At 51.5% G+C, this 16,847-nt stretch overlaps 1 protein-coding gene across 2 annotated transcripts in view; it reads right to left on the bottom strand.

Annotated features, from left to right (window-relative positions):
- Nucleotides 1-16,292, bottom strand: part of Kdm4b (lysine demethylase 4B) — a 78,344-nt gene extending 62,052 nt beyond the window's left edge. For both annotated transcript variants that reach the window (XM_032900755.1, XM_032900754.1), the window contains exon 1: nt 16,115-16,292. The gene's annotated coding sequence lies outside the window, so the exon portion shown is untranslated. The remainder of the gene's footprint in view (nt 1-16,114) is intronic.
- Between the last annotated feature and the right edge of the window lie 555 nt (nt 16,293-16,847).

The raw sequence follows: 16,847 nt of genomic DNA, 5'->3' as shown, positions 1-16,847 counted from the left end.
TTCAGGGCTCTAGCTGCCTTTACCACTGCTCGGATGCTCAGCCTTGCCCAACACGGCCCATCCCTCTTCCCCATGCACCTCCTTTTTTTTTCTTTTTTTTTTTTTTTTTTTTTTTTTTTTGGAGCTGGGGACCAACCCAGGGCCTTACTGAGCTAAATCCCCAAGCCCCCCCCCCATTCACCCCCCAAGTAGTGAAAGGCTGAAAACTTCCTTCCCAGCACCCAAGGCCCTGCCACACCCCACCCCCACTGTCACCATGCCTTCAGAATCCCCTGGGCTAGTCTTCCCAAGCCCAGCACCAGCACCCATCCCCTCCTCCTCCTTCTTTGCTGTCTGGAGACTGCCCTGTCCCTGGGGTTCCTGACCTTGCCCCAGCTGTCTCCCACTCTGCTTCTGGGCAGGCTGAGTACCAAGCTGCACAGTACCAACCCACAACTTTCTGTCTGAAAGAACAGAGAAGCCAACAGAAGGGCTGGAGAGATAGCTCAGTGGGTGAGAGTGCTTGCTGCACAGGACTTGAATTCAAATCCCAGCAGCCAGGTAAAGGGCAGTACTGAGCTGCCAGAGGGGGTAAGGGAGTGGTAAGTGTGGGGAGTGGAGGTAGAGGTGTGTGTCTATGGAGATAGGAGCTTGCTGATCACCAGCCCAGCAAAAAATGGTGTCAGACAGCTCGGGATAGCAAAGTTCCAAGAACTAAACAAGTATGAGTGGGAGGTGGCTGGGGCAGCCATGGGTTCCAGTCCTAGCACCTCCAGCAATAAGAGACCTGGCCCTGGCTAAGTGAGAGCTACAATGCAAGAGCTACCAGAGTTCAGATTCCTAAATAGACCCACTGAAGATCTGTGCTAAGGCTAGACCCACCCAATGGGGAGGGGGTGGGTTTTGTTCAAGAGAAGTTCCTACAATCTACATAGAAAAGAATGAATGGGGTTGGGGATTTAGCTCAGTGGTAGAGTGCTTGCCTAGCAAGCACAAGGCCCTGGGTTCAGTCCCCAGCTCTGAAAAAAAGAAAAGAAAAGAAAAGAAAAGAAAAGAAAAGAATGAATGTAGACCCTGATTCACATCACACACAAAATTAATTCTAAATCTGTGCAGACCAAATTTTTTTTTCTTTTTTTCGGAACTGGGGACCGAACCCAGGGCCTTGAGCTTTCTAGGCAAGCACTCTACCACTGAGCTAAATCCCCAACCCCTCCAAATTTTAAAATCAGCCATCAACCCTAAGAGTAGTTGTGGCCTTGAAGCAGGTGGCTCTCAGACAAGGGGCAAAAGGAGACATGCACATCCTCTGGACTCAAAGGCTGCCAAGATACAAGAGAGGCAACCTAGGAAATACCTGAGAGCCACAGGTCCCAGAAGACCAGAGTTCTGAAAAGAGTCTTCATCATTCAACAATAAGAAGACAAGGGACCAGTATCTAGAATATACAAAGAGCTCACCTTTGTCCTGGCTAGTTTCATGTCCACCTGACACAAGCTAGAGTCATCAGAGAGGACAGAGCCTCAACTGAGAAAATGCCTCCAGAAAATCTAACTGTAGGCAAGCCTGTAGCCATTTTCTTAATTAGTGATTTGATGTTGGACGGTCCAGTCCACTGTGGGTGGGGTCATCCCTGGACTGGTGGTCTTGGGTTCTATGCAGGCTGAACAAGCCATGGGGAGCAAACCAGTAAACAGCACCCTTCATGATCTCTGCATCAACTCCTGCCTCCAGACTCCTGCCCTATTCAAGTTCCTTCAGTGATAGACTACAATCTAGTGAAGTATAAGCCCCAAAACCCTTTCCTTCCCAACTTGTTTTGGTCATAGTGTTTCATCACAGCAATTGAAAGCCTGAGATACTTACCACTCGACAACAAGAAAAGGGGCAAGCATTCACAACATATAAGAAGTCCTTACGGGGTTGGGGATTTAGCTCAGTGGTAGAGCGCTTGCCTAGCAAGCACAAGGCCCTGGATTCGGTCCCCGGCTCTGAAAAAAAAGAAAGAAAGGAAGGAAGGAAGGAAGGAAGGAAGGAAGGAAGGAAGGAAGGAAGGAAGGAAGGAAGGAAGAAAGAGAAAAAGAAAAAGAAGTCCTTACCACTCAGCTACAAGAAAAGGGACCAGCATTTAGAACATACAGACCTTGCTACTCAAAGAAAAGCCATGAAAAGTCAGGCAAGGATCTGAGCAGACACTTCCTCAGGGACATTTGAAGCCAACAGAAGCAGCTGCTAACATATAGCAATGAGGCATTTGCACTGGATGGAGTGCCTGCTCTTGACCTGGTACTAGGCATAGACTCTATTGTGGTTCTGAGAGAGCTGTAGAGCAGAGTTGACCAGCTTGAGCAGACGGCCACTGTACAGCATCACAGCTCCTGTACATCACAGGGCTCTTGTATAAGCCCTGTTCTCCAAGCAAAATCCCAGAAGGTCTTCAGCAGCAACTCTACCACAGCAGGATGACTCTATCCATCAGGGTGTCCCAAGCCAGCCACCAGGGAGACCAAGGGGCCACAGAAAGCCACCACCTGCAGCCTATTTAGACAATAGCCCATACTTCATATGACTCCTCATTTCTCCCCAGCCCAAGTCCCTAAAATAGCAACCCAAGCAGGACACAGCTGCCACAAGGAGGAGTTCCCTGTGTGGCTGCAGACCCCTCTCAGACCCAGACAGGTGCAGGAACAGGAAGCAGGGACTAGAGCCACACTCTGTCCCCACAGTGAGCTCCCATCAGGAGATGTGTCTCTTCCCAGCATCCTTGAGGTGTCATTAGCACAAGGCCACAGCCTTAGGGCTCTCAAAAGAGCCTTGGCTGATATGATCACATAGGTACCAGGCAAGTGGTTCAAGGGGGCAACACTAGGAACTCCCCTGCAGTCTTCCCAACACCAACTCTCTATCCAGACAGGTCAAGACAGAGATGACCTGGAACAGGCCACACAGGCTTGCCAATAGCCTCCAGTGTGTTGTGACAAGAAACCCAGAAACCCAACCCCTCCAGAAAGGTAGCAGGAGGTGTGACAAGGAGACACAGAGGCTGACCCAGGGCATGGTGGGGATATTGTCAAGCAGAGGGACAAGGCAAGGCTGGCCACAGTGCCAGGAACCAGGCAGCAGAACCCTTAGACACACCATTACAACCCGTCATTACTAGAGATAGACTTCAGATATGCCTAAAGACCCAGGGCATGACAACAGTAAAGACACCCAGAGTCCCAGGGTCCAGGGCTTTAAGCCAATGGAGGATGGATGTGAGGCCAAAGTTTGACAACAGGGTAGCTACAGATGGCAGAAGCAGCCAGGCACTGGCTTCTGCTACAGGCAAGACCCTGGCACAGGGGGATGCCCAGGAGCCTCTCTACATTCCCTAGGAGAGCTCAAGAATACCCCAACAGTACAGTCATTATTTTCCAGAAGGACACAGTTATCTGTCCACAGCCCCACTCCCTGAATTCTGATGTTACTTCTGTAGTCTAACCCATAATGATCACCTGTCACCTGGGAACAATGGGAACTGCACAGCCATAGAGGAGTGGCACACAGGCCTGAGGGGCAGGTGACCAGGCCTACCATGGACAAGCACCTCAGTGGAGTGGATGAAGCTGCTGTGAGGACGAGCGTGAGTGCAGATGGGAACATTCATAGCATTTCCATTTGCTCATCTTGTATGTGAGTGCCCACGTGTGGCAGTCAGAGGACAGACAGCACGTGCACAGGCATGGCAGGGCAGCAGCCACTGGGTCATGTGAGCCTTACCCACTGAGCCCGCTTACCAGCCCAGAACTGCTTTTTCTCTTGAAGTCAATCGTACTGGTGCCGCAGGATGTATCACAGAACTGGAAAGTGGAGCATAAGAGGACCGAGGACCAGTTCAGGACAGTGAGTGCTTGTCATCCTTGTTCTCAAGGGCGAAAGCAGGGCATTTATGAGTTTAAGGCCATCCGAGGCTACAAGGCCAGACTCTGTCTCAAAAAATAGCAAAAATCAAATTTTAAAACTGTCAAGCAGGGGTTGGGGATTTAGCTCAGTGGTAGAGCGCGTGCCTAGGAAGCGCAAGGCCCTGGGTTTGGTCCCCAGCTCTGAAAAAAAAAGAACCAAAAAAACAAAAACAAAAAAAAAAACAAACTGTCAAGCATGGTGGCATACATCTTTAATCCCAGAACTGAGGAGCAGATGCAGACAGAATACTGTGAGTTCAAGCTCAGCATAGGCCAAGAACAGAATAGGCCAAGGATACACAGTGAGACTCTTGTCTGGGAACAAAAAAACAAAAACAAAAAACAGGAAGGAAGGAAATTAAAGTTGGAGAGCTAAGCACACTGGCTGCTCCTTCAGAGGTATCCTCAGTCCACAGCACCATGGCAGATGGCTCCAGCTCTGGGTTCTGATGCCCTCTCTGGCCTCCACAAGCACTGTGCTCATACACACATAATTTAATTAAATGCTAAAACAGTTCAGCAGGTAAAGGTGTTTGGGGCTATACCTTGGGGTCCTGCATGGTGGGAAGAGAGACGGAGGCCTGAATACTGTTCCCTGAACTCCCACACATACTGAGGAGGATCGCCCTCATACACACAGAGAAGTAAAGAAAAAACCAAATGCACTTTTTTAAAAAGCCAAATTAGGGCTGGAGAGATGGCTCAGTGGTTAAGAGCACTGATTGCTCTTCCAGGGGTCCTGAGTTCAAATCCCAGCAACCACATGGTGGCTCACAATCACCTGTAATGAGATCTGATGCCCTCTTCTGGTGTGTCTGAAGACAGCTACAGTGTACCTGTATATAATAAATAAATAAACAAACAAGCCTTTTTCTTAAAAAAAAAGAAGCCAAATGAAAGTTGGGAGAAATGTCAAAACTCCCCTAGAAAATGAGTCAATGGCAAAACACAACTTCTTTGGAAGTACAGAAAGATGGCCTTACTCAGCTCAGGAAGTTGAAACTGTGAGCAAGAACAGCACACCCTGCAGGCGACATGGGGAATGGCATGTGGACCGAGGGCCCCAGAAGGCTAACAAGAGGGACCTTTGAAGCAGCTGACAAGGTGGAAATGTCTCTTCCAGCACATGGGGAGCAAGGTGCAGCAAGGTGGCACTGCAGAAACTAGGGACAGAGGCTGAGCACAAGATACTGGCTGCACAGAGGCTGGCCTGTGGGCTCCACAGAGACTGTGAGACATGGGAGGTGGAAGGAAGGCCAGTGACATTCACACCATGCACAGACAGACCCAACAATGAGCCTTGTTCACCTTCCATGTCCCAAAGGCATCAGCAAGCAGAAATTGAAACCAGTGAGGTCCCTACTCAGACAGGAAGAGGACCAAGAAAAGACTTTATTTCAACTGAAAGGCACAGCCATGGCAGGGGACAGGACCACAAAACTTGCACAACAGCCTGAGCCATGCACCCCAAGACAAACGTGTAAGATGCAGCTCCTTTGGTACAGAGGGTGGGTCTTACTGTCAACAGAGGAAGCTTGTCACAGGAGCTGAGAGGTCTAAGGGACAGTGCATGGAAACTGTAGGCCTTGGTGTAAACTGACAATACTGCTGCTGGGAAGAGGGCAAGAGGGGGATATGGTAGGTGGACAAATGGGTGGGTGGGTTGGTGGATGGGTGGATGGATGGAAGAAAAGATAAGTGGATACATAGGATGTTCATCCAGGTTAGCTATACATACAGACATGTCCTTCAGTTTGAAACTAAACACTGTCCCACGCCTGTACTTGCAGTGTGCACAGGCCTTGCAACACTGACCAGGGTCTAGAATCAATGACAGCCCGAGGCAAACAACACCCGAGGCAGACAACACACAGCTAAGCTCCTGGGAGAAGCATCAGGAATCCACCACAGGGTGGCATACGAGGATGTGCTAAGAGCAGTGTGGTTCAAGAGCCATGAACACCATGATGTCAGCAGAGGAGGGGAAATCAACAACAACCCAGGGGGGGAGAAACTGTGTTGTGCCTCAGAATGGAAGGCAGATAACAGATAGGCACAGAGCAATGCCACGAGATGCCCTTCTCTCTTTACAGCTTTCCCAGAGGGGACCAGTAGTGAGCTCTCACAGCTCAAATATCTCCCTCAAGGAACAGAGTAGAACCTCTAATTGGAGTTCATGTCACCAAGCAGAACAGTCCCACTCCAGAATGTCTGCACCAACACTACGAGGACACAGTGACATTTCTCTTCCCTACCTGCCTGACCTCATCAAGCCTTCACAGATTCTAAGGGCTGTTCCCAGTGAAAAGGAATGACAGGAAGTTGCCCACTTAAACCCTGGATTCTCTTTGTACTAACAGACTACCACAGAGCAAAGATGGAGCCTGTCAGTGCTAGAGGTGATACATCTGACAACTCGGTCCAGCCTGGAGAGAGGACTCAGCCCACTGTGCCTGAGATGGTTCAAAGGGCAAAGGAAAAGGAGATCTTAGGCATCCCCAGAATGCCCCTATGTGGGGGCCTCAGGAAAGACACCTGGGAGCCTTTCCAGAACCCTCCTCCCTTGCTAGTAGTGTTGAAGCCTTATCACAGAGAATAAGGCAGAGAAAATGAGTGGGAGCACACGTCTGCACACTGACCTCACCACAAACACAAATGATTGAGCACAAACACGCTTGGTCACACACACTCACTCAGGCAAATAATCCGTGTCTTAAATAACACCAATCAGGCCGGGATGACTTGCCAGGGACAAACATAAGAATGGCTAGCACCTGCCTCAAACCCCAGGCCCCCTGTGGTGGAAGGAGAAAAGTGACTCCCTCTACAGGCAAAGTATGTGACACACAGACCCACACATACTTGTGTATACACACATAATAAGTACACTAAAAGTGAAAATAAACAAATAAAAATAATAAAATAAAGAAGTAAGCCAGTGCTAGGGTAGGGCAGGGAACTAAGTTACCTGTGGCAGGGCTGCCTTCTGGAACCACAGCCTGCTGGAGGTGTGGCTGGAGGACCAAAGATGGAGCTGGATGCCCCCGCCATCCCAGGGCTTCCCTGAGCCCAGTGGCCTGGGACAGGTCTCCTCACTTGCCCGACCTCCACCTTACGGTATGACTGAGGGCCCACTGGGGCAAGGCACCTATCAAGATCAGTCAGGGACACGTAGTCCACATAGGCATGGACACATGCACACACATTCACACAACACATAAACATGCACATACACATGGACATGTGGACATGCATGGACACACATGTGCATGTATACACACACAGACACTAATGTGCTGCCACACCACAGCCATCTGAAGCAGTGGGGCACCATCACTATACTATCGCAGATGGTGAAGGAAACACAGTCAGGACATGGCTTGCCCAAGGCCACGCAGCAATGGAGGTGTGGGGGGCATGGAAACAACACTGTGAAGGGAGGAGGCCATTGGCACTCTCATCTCACTAGGCAGGTCTCAGAGCTGGAGAAGCATGTACTCCATGAAGTGTCACAGTAGAAGTCACCATATGATGGTGCCCCAGGGATGCCTGTGCTGTCAGAGACTGTCATGACCTGGGTAGGAAAGGCTGACGGCCCAGGGATTCCCACCTCAGAGGTCCCTTACCCTAGGACACACCCTGTGGGGGCTCAGGACACAATGCAGCACCCAGCTCAACAGGAGAGAACAGCCAGGCAACAGGATTCCAGGAGTGGACACTGAGCAAGGCAAAAGGGTTGGGATCTCTAGGCTTAACCATGAGACCCCGCCAAAACTGAAAGTATCGCACACTGCCGAGGCATGGATAGTGGGGCAGCCACTCTGGAACACATACTGAGCCCAGCAAAAATGAACACACAGAGCTGGAGAGATGGCTTAGGACCCAGGTTCAATTTCTCGCATCCCACATGGCAGCTCACAACGGTAACTCCAGTTCCAAGAGACCTGATATCCTTATACCAATGCACATAAAATAAAATCAAAATGAATTTTAAAAAACGAACACACACATATCTGAATAAACTCACACATGTTCACAACAGTCAGAAACTCAAAAACTAAGATGTCCATCAAAGACACACAGATGTATAATGGGTCCATGCCTTCCAAAGAATATTACTCAGCCATAAACAGGAACAGGGCTCTGACCCATAGTGAACAAATCTTGATAACATCAAGTCAGTGGGAGAGACCGGCCATGTGATCTCATCCCCAGTCACAGAAAACATGACAACAGGGATATGCTTTATGAAAGTTATGATTAGCGCCACACACCTCGGTGCAATCCTGCAGCCTGCCACAGCACAAAACATGGGTACTGGCACACATCTACATGCAGAAGAAAGGGCCTTGTGAAGACAGAAGGCCATAGGATCCTCATCCTCATCACCAGCTCCAAGCCCTTCACAGCCATGGCCCACCACACAGCCAGACTGTACTCAAACACCCACGGCAGGCAAATCCAACACATGAAAGCTTTAGTCTGCGTCTAGCAGGGGCTGGGAGGAAGGGGTAGACAGGAAGGGATAGATAATGGAAATGGCTACTCTACAACACTAAAAGTGTTTCAGAAGGACAGGAACAGGAGTTGTGAGAGAGCAAATCTGTTGTGCTTAGAGACATGTGTGCATGTGTACATGCATGTCTGCACACATGAGCCAGCGCCTCAGAGTGTGAGGACTGGACTCCACCCTAGCTCCCAGAGAGAAAGCTGGAACAAGGTGCAGCCTATGATGGCAGCACTGGGGAGGTGAAAAATGTGTGGGGCTCTCTCTGGCCAGTAGCCATGACAGCAAGCTCCAGTCTCAGTGAGACCCTGCCTCCCAAGACAAGGTAGAGAACAAGTGAGGGACACTCCTACTGTACCCTCCAGCCCCCACATGTACCTGCACATGTAAACCTTTAGGGAGGCCTACATGATCAGACAAGCTGCTGAGGCTTAGAGAGCTGTGGTGACCTGTCCCAGGGAGAATGCTTATCCTTCTCTCCCTCCCCTCCAGAGCTGTCAGGCCCTACCAGACTCTGTCCTGAGGTAGCACAGGGCATGATACAAAGGTTACCACAGCCACAATGGGAGCAGAGAAGTCTCAGGCTCCCCAGAGGTGCTAAAGGTTCTTCTGCCTATCACAGGGGCTGTTCAAAAGACATACCCTAAGGCTGACAGTACCAGTCTGTGAACCTTGAGCATAATGGCTCCTTCTTTCGCTCTGGGAGCACAACCTCAGGATTTTTACATGTGTGGTCTGTCTGTGCTTGGGAGTCTCTGCCCCTGACTACCTCTGCCCACATCATTTTCAGGACACCCAGTGCAGGGGCAGTGCCCTGAAGGACCCATCAGCACTCTCTGGTGCCCCTTTTCCCCACCCCCAACCCCATGCTAACATCCCAGCACCTGGCCTGACACATGGGGACCCATCTTCGGACACAACTCTGCAGCTCATTTTTTTTAAGATTTATTTATTTATGTACATGAGTACACTGTCACTGTCTTCAGACACACCAGAAGAGGACATCAGATCTCATTACAGATGGTTGTGAGCCATTGCTGGGAACTGAACTCAGGACCTCTGGAAGAGCAGTCAGTGCTTTTAACCCCTGAGTCATCTCTCTAGCTCTGCGGCTCATTTTAAAATTTTTTTAGTATATTATAAATTTTTACAATTTATTTTTATTATTTATTTTTTGGGGAAGTCATGCATGTGAAAGCATGAAAACCACTAATGGGGCTGGTTCTCTCCTTCCCTGTGGGTCCTGGTCAGGCCCCTTTATCCGCTGAGCATATCGTCAGCTCTGCAGTTGGTTTTCATACCATCCTTTCTGGGGTTTGGGGGAACAATCCTGAGGTCTGGTGTACTGGGTAAGCACTCACCCTTGATCTATACCCTCCATTCCTCTAGGAAGCTGTTTTATAGCCAAGTAACTGCAGCCATGCTCAGGCCACAGGTGTGGCAGATGATGACAGAGAGCTCAGCTTCACAGGCACTGCGATGCTTCCCCTCATCTGTGCCACAGGGACTGCTCCCCTCCCTGTGCTCCCTAAGTAAGCCCAATAGTGGGCCTGACGAATGGCTCAGTGGTTAGAGCACTGGAGGCCCTTGCAAAGGACCCAGCCTCAATATCCGACACTACCACGGTGGTTCGGTAACTCCAGCTCTAGGGAATCTAACCCCCTCTTCTGGCATCAACAGGCATTGAACAAACACACACACACACACACACACACAGGCAAAATGCCCATGAAATAAATACGGAAAAAAAAATATTTTTTTAAAGTAAAGGCCTGGCTGAGTGGTGCTGGTGTATAAATTTGATCCCAGCACTCAGGTAGCGGAGGCAGGAGTATCTTTGTAAATTTAAGACCAGCTTGGTTTACAAAATGAGCTATAGGACAACCAGGGCTGCAGAGAAATGCTGTCTTGAAAAACCAAAATAAATAATAGTAACAATCACCACCAACAACAATAACAATTAAATCCAAAGTGAAGGCCGGCAAGGACTAGGACACCTGCGGGTAACCGATGTAGTGACTGAGGGCAGCTCACACTGAGGCCGGCTCACCAGCTCTGCTGTCATCTTCTACTGTGGCTCAGAAATATGGGGTCTGCGAGAGGACTTTGCAGGTAAAGGCACTTGCTGCCAAACCTGACCCCAGACTTCTACATGTGCAACTGTGGCACATGCCCCATACCCTACAAGAAACGTTATAAAGAATATTTAAATCCAAAACTAATCATTTCCCAAAGTAACACAGGCTGGGCCTGTAACCCTGATGACCAGACAGGGCCTGCATGTGACAGAGGCCAGAGCTTGCTGGGTCCACAGAAGGGTCTTATTAGTAGAAAGTGATCCAGAAATGCCAGATATGGCCACAAAAGGGTCCCTTTCATGCACCTGGCAGATCTCTCTGTACTATGACTACAGGGCTCCTGAGAGAAACCCAATGCCCACCCCCATGGGTCTCTGGTGCTAGAGAATCCCAGAGAAACACAGAGACACCTTCGCAGCCTAGAACTCCTCCTCCCTGCCTGCCTCCAAGGGTCTCCTAGGCCTGACCCAACGTCTCTTCCTCCTTCCTATGCCTATCACCACCCAGGACAGGTGTGACCCCAACGATGGTCCCCCAAACACAGCTATCCCTGGTCTGGTTGCCAGAGGTGCCAGGACAACCTGTGCACATCAGGCTCTGGGTCACTGGCTGCTGCTGCGCCTGCCCCAGGCACAGTAAGCCCGACTATAGAGGGACCCAGAAGAGCACACCACCCCAGCTGAGTCCCCTCCAGGCCATCACGCCAGCCAGCTGCAGGCCATCATCTGGCAGGGAGCCACAAGGACAGAGTCAGAGCACCAGAAAGGTTCCCTGCACTGAGTGAGGCCACTGGTCTCTAGCTTGGGACATCTAGCAGCCAGGGACCAAGATGCTGTGGCTCCAGCAGCAGCCTGGAAGGATAGTGGGAAACCCTTTTAGGCCCCCCAAGGCTACTGATGACCCCTAAGAAGGGTGTTTAAATTCTTGGGGTTCTGCTCCTGAAGCAGTATGGCCCCTGTTTCTCTGCCCACACCCTCCCTGAGAAGGTAGCATGCGAGGACCCCTTATGACTGGCTCTCTAATAGAGAGTATAAAGAAATCTCATGGAGAGGACACAGGAGTTTAAGGGAGCTATTGAGACCCACTGGGCTCCCCAGTCCCAGCCTCCTCTTCTATCCTACCATGCTTAGAGGTACCTGACACATTCCACACCCAGGGAGGCTTCTGCCGGCTCTGTGGTCAGAAATAACCCCAGAGACCCAGTGCCCCATGGCCTCTCCTCTTGCAAGGGATCATCTGGCTCCACACCCCACACCGTCGACTGGGCAGGCATAAGCAGCAAAGGGCCCAGTGCCTGGAGCTTCTCTGGAAAGGCACTGAGGCTGGAGTCCACCCTGAAGTCCCACCTGCAGCACATACAGACACACAGCTGCCACTCAGATGGGCCCGTAAGTAAAAGCCCAAGTTTGCCACGCTCCCTTCTGTATCTGAGAGCCAGGAAGGCAGCAACCACAGCCTGGCTTACAAACTTATTCTTTGTCCGATATTCAAGGACAACCAGCCTGGCACTCCAGTAAGAGGAACAGCCTGAACCGGGATGCCCAGGAAAAGTGCTTGTTGTACAAGCCAGGCACGACTGAGCAAGCCAGCAATCCCAATACCGTGGAAAGGGACACAGGAGGATCTCTCAGGGCTACGGATATATCTCAGTGGGTAAACACCTGTAAATCTGAGGAAATGAACAAAACAGGATTGTGGCAGACACAAGCTCTCACCCAGGCATCTATCTGGTGCTGGGATGCAAACCCCTGCCCTGGTCTTATTTCTTTGTGGCTGAGTTTCTGGTATGTTGAGTCTCTGTGTGTTGGAGGCTAGAGGTCAACATAGGTGTCCTCCATCACCCTTGTCTCATTTTCTTGGCCTCTGCTGACTGGGGCTTACCACACTTAGACTGGCAGCTCCTCAGGGAGCTGGACTGCGGCCCTTCTGTCTCCACCTCTGTACTGGGGCTGCAGACACACCTGGCTATGGCCAGCTCTTATGTCAGTACAGATATTTGAACTCACATCTGTGCTTGCACAGCAGCAGCTCCTATCTACTAAGCCCTCTCCCCAGCCATGGTTTCAAGACAAAGTAGAATATATAGACACTAATCTAAAACTTGCCATCCTCCTGCCTCCACCTCCTGAGCGCTGGGATTCATACACAGTTTACACGGTGCTGGGGAAGAAAGCCAGGGCTGAGGTGCACACTCTGTCCACTCAGCCCCAGCCCTGGGCTTTGATTTTTAGTAGACTTTACTTTTCTGGAGTAGTTTGGGTAGTGATGTCTCATGCTCTCCTATCCCCACAGTGAAGGGAATAGCAGACAGAAGAATGACAGAGCCCCAAACAACTTATCCAGCCAAGAGGAGGGTCCTAGAGCAGACCACACCCAGTAGGGGTGAACAGAAACTCAACTCATCTGAGACTTCTTTTTTAAAAATCAATTCACAACTTTGAAACTGTTTTTGTGGTATTGGAATGGAGCCAAGACCTCTTGTTTCACCATCATGACCTGCCAGAGTAGATACTAATTTAAGGCTTAGCTAGTCACTGGGTCCTTGTCACTCTCTCTGAACCTGCCAGCACAGGAACACCCCACGACTTCTGGGACATTATTGTGGAGGAGAAGGCCAAGATTAAAGAAATGACTCAACTGAAGTAGATAAGTAACAAGTTCATCAAAGCAACAGGACAGGGTGTAGCAATGGGGAGGGTATCAGTGTCGCCTCTATGGAGCCAAGACAGCCATGGTGGGACCTACACGGGATGGGTATGAGGTGCCAAGGATGTTCGTAGGCAGATCCTGTCTGTACAAACACAGGCCTGGACTGGAGATAGGGGACCAGTAGAGTGCAGGAGCAAACAGAACCACTGGTCGCTGAAGGCAGACTGAGGACTGAAAGTGAGGTCCCAGCAAGGTGTGGGTAAGGAGCAGCTGCACACCGAGTACGATGAACACCCACCCCAGGGGTGGCCTGGTCACAGTGAACTGAGCCAGTGGGAACAGTGGTGCCGAACAGAAAGCTCCTGGCCCCTAGCCCTTGATACTCAAGGGCACCTGAGGGCAGGAGCTAGCTAGGTGCCAACTCTACAGATGGAAAAAGAGTCAGGATGCTGGACAGAGCAGGAAGGGCGCCTGCCTGCAGGTGGGATCTCCATCCAGACCTCTGGGGTTCCACCATAGCCGGAACTCCAAGGAAGGCAAGCAGAGCCTAGTCCCTGCTCCCCCCCCACACACACACACACAGGCCCTGCAGGGACGGGCCTCTCTAGAGGCAGGCCATCTGCTATAGTCTACTCCCTGTCCCCTGTTCCCAGGAGGCTTGGGCAGACTGGTACCTCTAATCTTGCTTCTGGAGTAGGAGACAAGCCCAAGGCCACCAGGTGCTGAACCCTCCAGCCTACCTTCAGATCCAGAGACAACAATCAGAAAGTATGCCACAGCCCACACCTCTACCTCTTAGCTCACTCACCCGTACGCGCGGTGTGTCAGGCACACACAGGCTCGTGCTCTCACAGCCTCACTGTCTTGTGGATACTAGGCTAGCCAGAGCAGCTCTTCCCAGCACTCCCAAGGAGCCCCTGGAGTGATGTGACAAGCTAGCTGACTCCCCACAGGTATCAGGTAGCACACAGACAGATGGCTACCCAGTGCTGGGGCTCCCAGGATAATGTGAGAAGGAGTGGGAGCAGAACAAGGAGCCAGAGCCCAGCAGAGGAGAGAAACAAGAGCAGGAAACCTAGGTAAGGGCTGGGTAGGCAGGGAGAACGAAGGGCCCCTGGGGCAGGGAAGAAGCCGGGCTCTGGACAAATATCTACAGGACTGTGACTAAGTCTCCAGATACTCCTCTGTGTACTAGGCTGTCTCCTCGGTAGCTCTCTCCCTGAGAGGAAAGGATTAGAAATTCATTTGTCATTCAGACCTGTACATTCCCAGCTCAGAACGCACACACTCACAGATGCACCTGGATATGCACAGGCACACAGAGCACCTGGCACAGGGACATTTCCACCCCAAACATCAAAACACCTTATGACAATCTGTGCAACCCAATCTCTTCCCTCAGGCTTCCTGCCCTCCCAGGGAGAAGATGAAAGTTCACCCAGCATCTTGCAAAGGGACCTGCAAGTTTAAATACAGGGCACCCACAAGGCTTGGGAAAAAAAGAGAGGGGAAGAAGAAAACTAGTTACAGCTAGAGCAGGGTGGTAAAAAAAAGGCTGGCCCAGTCTGGAGACACACCCTCCTGGTGACTCTGAAAGCAGCAATTACTGGAGAATTAAAGAGAGTGATTAGCCCTTTCCTGGTAGTGGTGGGAGCCCCTGAAGACCCACGTAATGAACCCATTTTGAGACAGGAGCTGTTTGGAGACAGTGCAGTCTCCAGCCTGGGGACTGTCAGATATACAACTAATGGGACACAGAGACATCCCGGAACCCCCAACCTTCTGCAACCAAGATCCTCAGCATCTATGAAGGTGCTGGCACTAGGCTGCAGGCTGAGCAAATCCCACTTGGTCACAGGGAAAGATATACACTCTTCCTTTTTGTTTTCTGAAACATGTTATAGGATCCATCCTCTCCATAGTTGAAAAAACCAGGAACTCCTGCAAGACACTTCCCCAGGTGTTACTTAATTATTAAAGCAATGCCAATCTTCCCCATCCTCCACCCCACCCCCACCACCCAACCTGTGAGACAGATGGAACAAGGGGAAACCCAGGAAAGGTGATGCCCAAAGTATACCAGTTACAGCATCAAATCTGCAATCCTGGACTCCACTGGACCAGAATCCCTTATACTTTCAGCAGGCTGACCAAAGCCCCTAAAAGAGCCCCCAGGACAGAGCAGTAGGAAAGCCACCCCCAGCTGTCCCCAGCTTTGCCAAGCTTCCCTATCTGACGGGATGCCCTGAACGGGTGTGCACACAGACAACTGCACATTTCATGGCTTACAGAAAGAAGGGAGCTGGAAGGCAGAAACCGGGGGACAGAAGCGAGGTGGGAAGGCTGCCACTGCCACTGCAACAGCAGATATGTGCACTATTTATTTTCATTTTTAAAAATGCAGATTATATGGTGATTTGCAGACTTTGGACATTCGGGGGTCAACTTTGTAAGGACATGATGGACGAGTGTTTGGAGGGGACAGCTTCAGTGTCCACTAAAGGGAACCAATATGCAAAAGGGGGGGGAGATGGGAAAGCAAAGACTTGGAGTGGGTTTTTTATTTTTAAGGATTTTGGGTTGTTGAAGGGATGGCTGAACCGGGCCACCCACGCTGTCATCTTTTGTGCCCTGGAAAGGGGACGCGGCGCCCCGCCCCCGCCCCGCCTTTGTCCGGCCCCATTGCCCCCCCTCCAAAAAAAAAAAAAAAAAAAAAACACATCCTCCTTTCCTAGGCACACAATCGTTTTGTCGATCAACAAACAGCAGCTTCGCCCGAACGGACAAAAGCTCGGCATACCCCGCTACCCCGCGTAGCCAAGTAGGCCGCAGTCGAAGCCTCGGCCTGGAGTGCGCGCGGCAGGCCCAAGGCGCGGCGTTGGGGCAGGCATGGCGGCCGCGCGGCCCCCCAGAGGGGCCTGGAAGCTGCTGAGCGCCGCCGCCGATCGCACACTCACCTGGCGCAACGCGCGGCCCGGAGCGTGGACAGCAGGCTGAGCTGCGCGTGCCCAGCCGTCTCGCGTCGCCACTGCTGGCCCTCGCTCGCTTGCCCGCCCGGGCCACTCAGCTCCTACCTTCGCCTGGTCTCTACGCTCCTCCGTTGGTTCTCTCGCTCGCGGCCGAGCCCTCAGCAAGCGCTTGGGGCGGAGAGGAGAAGCTTCAGAGGCGGGGCGACAGCTCCTACTCGGCCGCCATTGGGCAGTCAGCCCACGCCCGCACGCTAATTGGTAGTGGCTGACAGCTCCGCCCCTCCCCTCATCAACACCTAGCGGCTCCGCCCTTCGCGACCTGGGGCGGGCGCAGGCACTCGACTTCTTCTCTTCATTGGTCCAACCCCGAGGACGCGCCGGCACCCACTCACGTGCCTGGTGACCGGCTCAGCTCTCAGTGGCTGCAGAGCATGCCCGTCAAGATGCACACAGCCAACCCGACTGCTGTCAGGTGTAGGCTAGCCCGGAGCTCACGCAGATTGACAAGTGCGTTCTCCCGGACCTCACTGAGAAGAACGCCGATTGGTGTTTAGTACCGGCCTCTGGGTGCCGAATGGTTGGGACTAAATGTCAATCCTGTCTTGTGTGCTCCGGACTCCACCCTTGTTATCGGGCGGCTGCTGAGTACGTGATTTCCTGCACAACATCAGCGCTGGGTCTGAGCCACCGAGAGAAAGTGGTTCGAAACCCGGTGATTCAA

The sequence above is a fragment of the Rattus rattus genome, chromosome 4 (assembly GCF_011064425.1).
Source record: "Rattus rattus isolate New Zealand chromosome 4, Rrattus_CSIRO_v1, whole genome shotgun sequence".
NCBI classification, from domain to species: Eukaryota; Metazoa; Chordata; class Mammalia; order Rodentia; family Muridae; genus Rattus; species Rattus rattus.
This window is presented reverse-complemented; position numbering and strand designations above follow the sequence as displayed.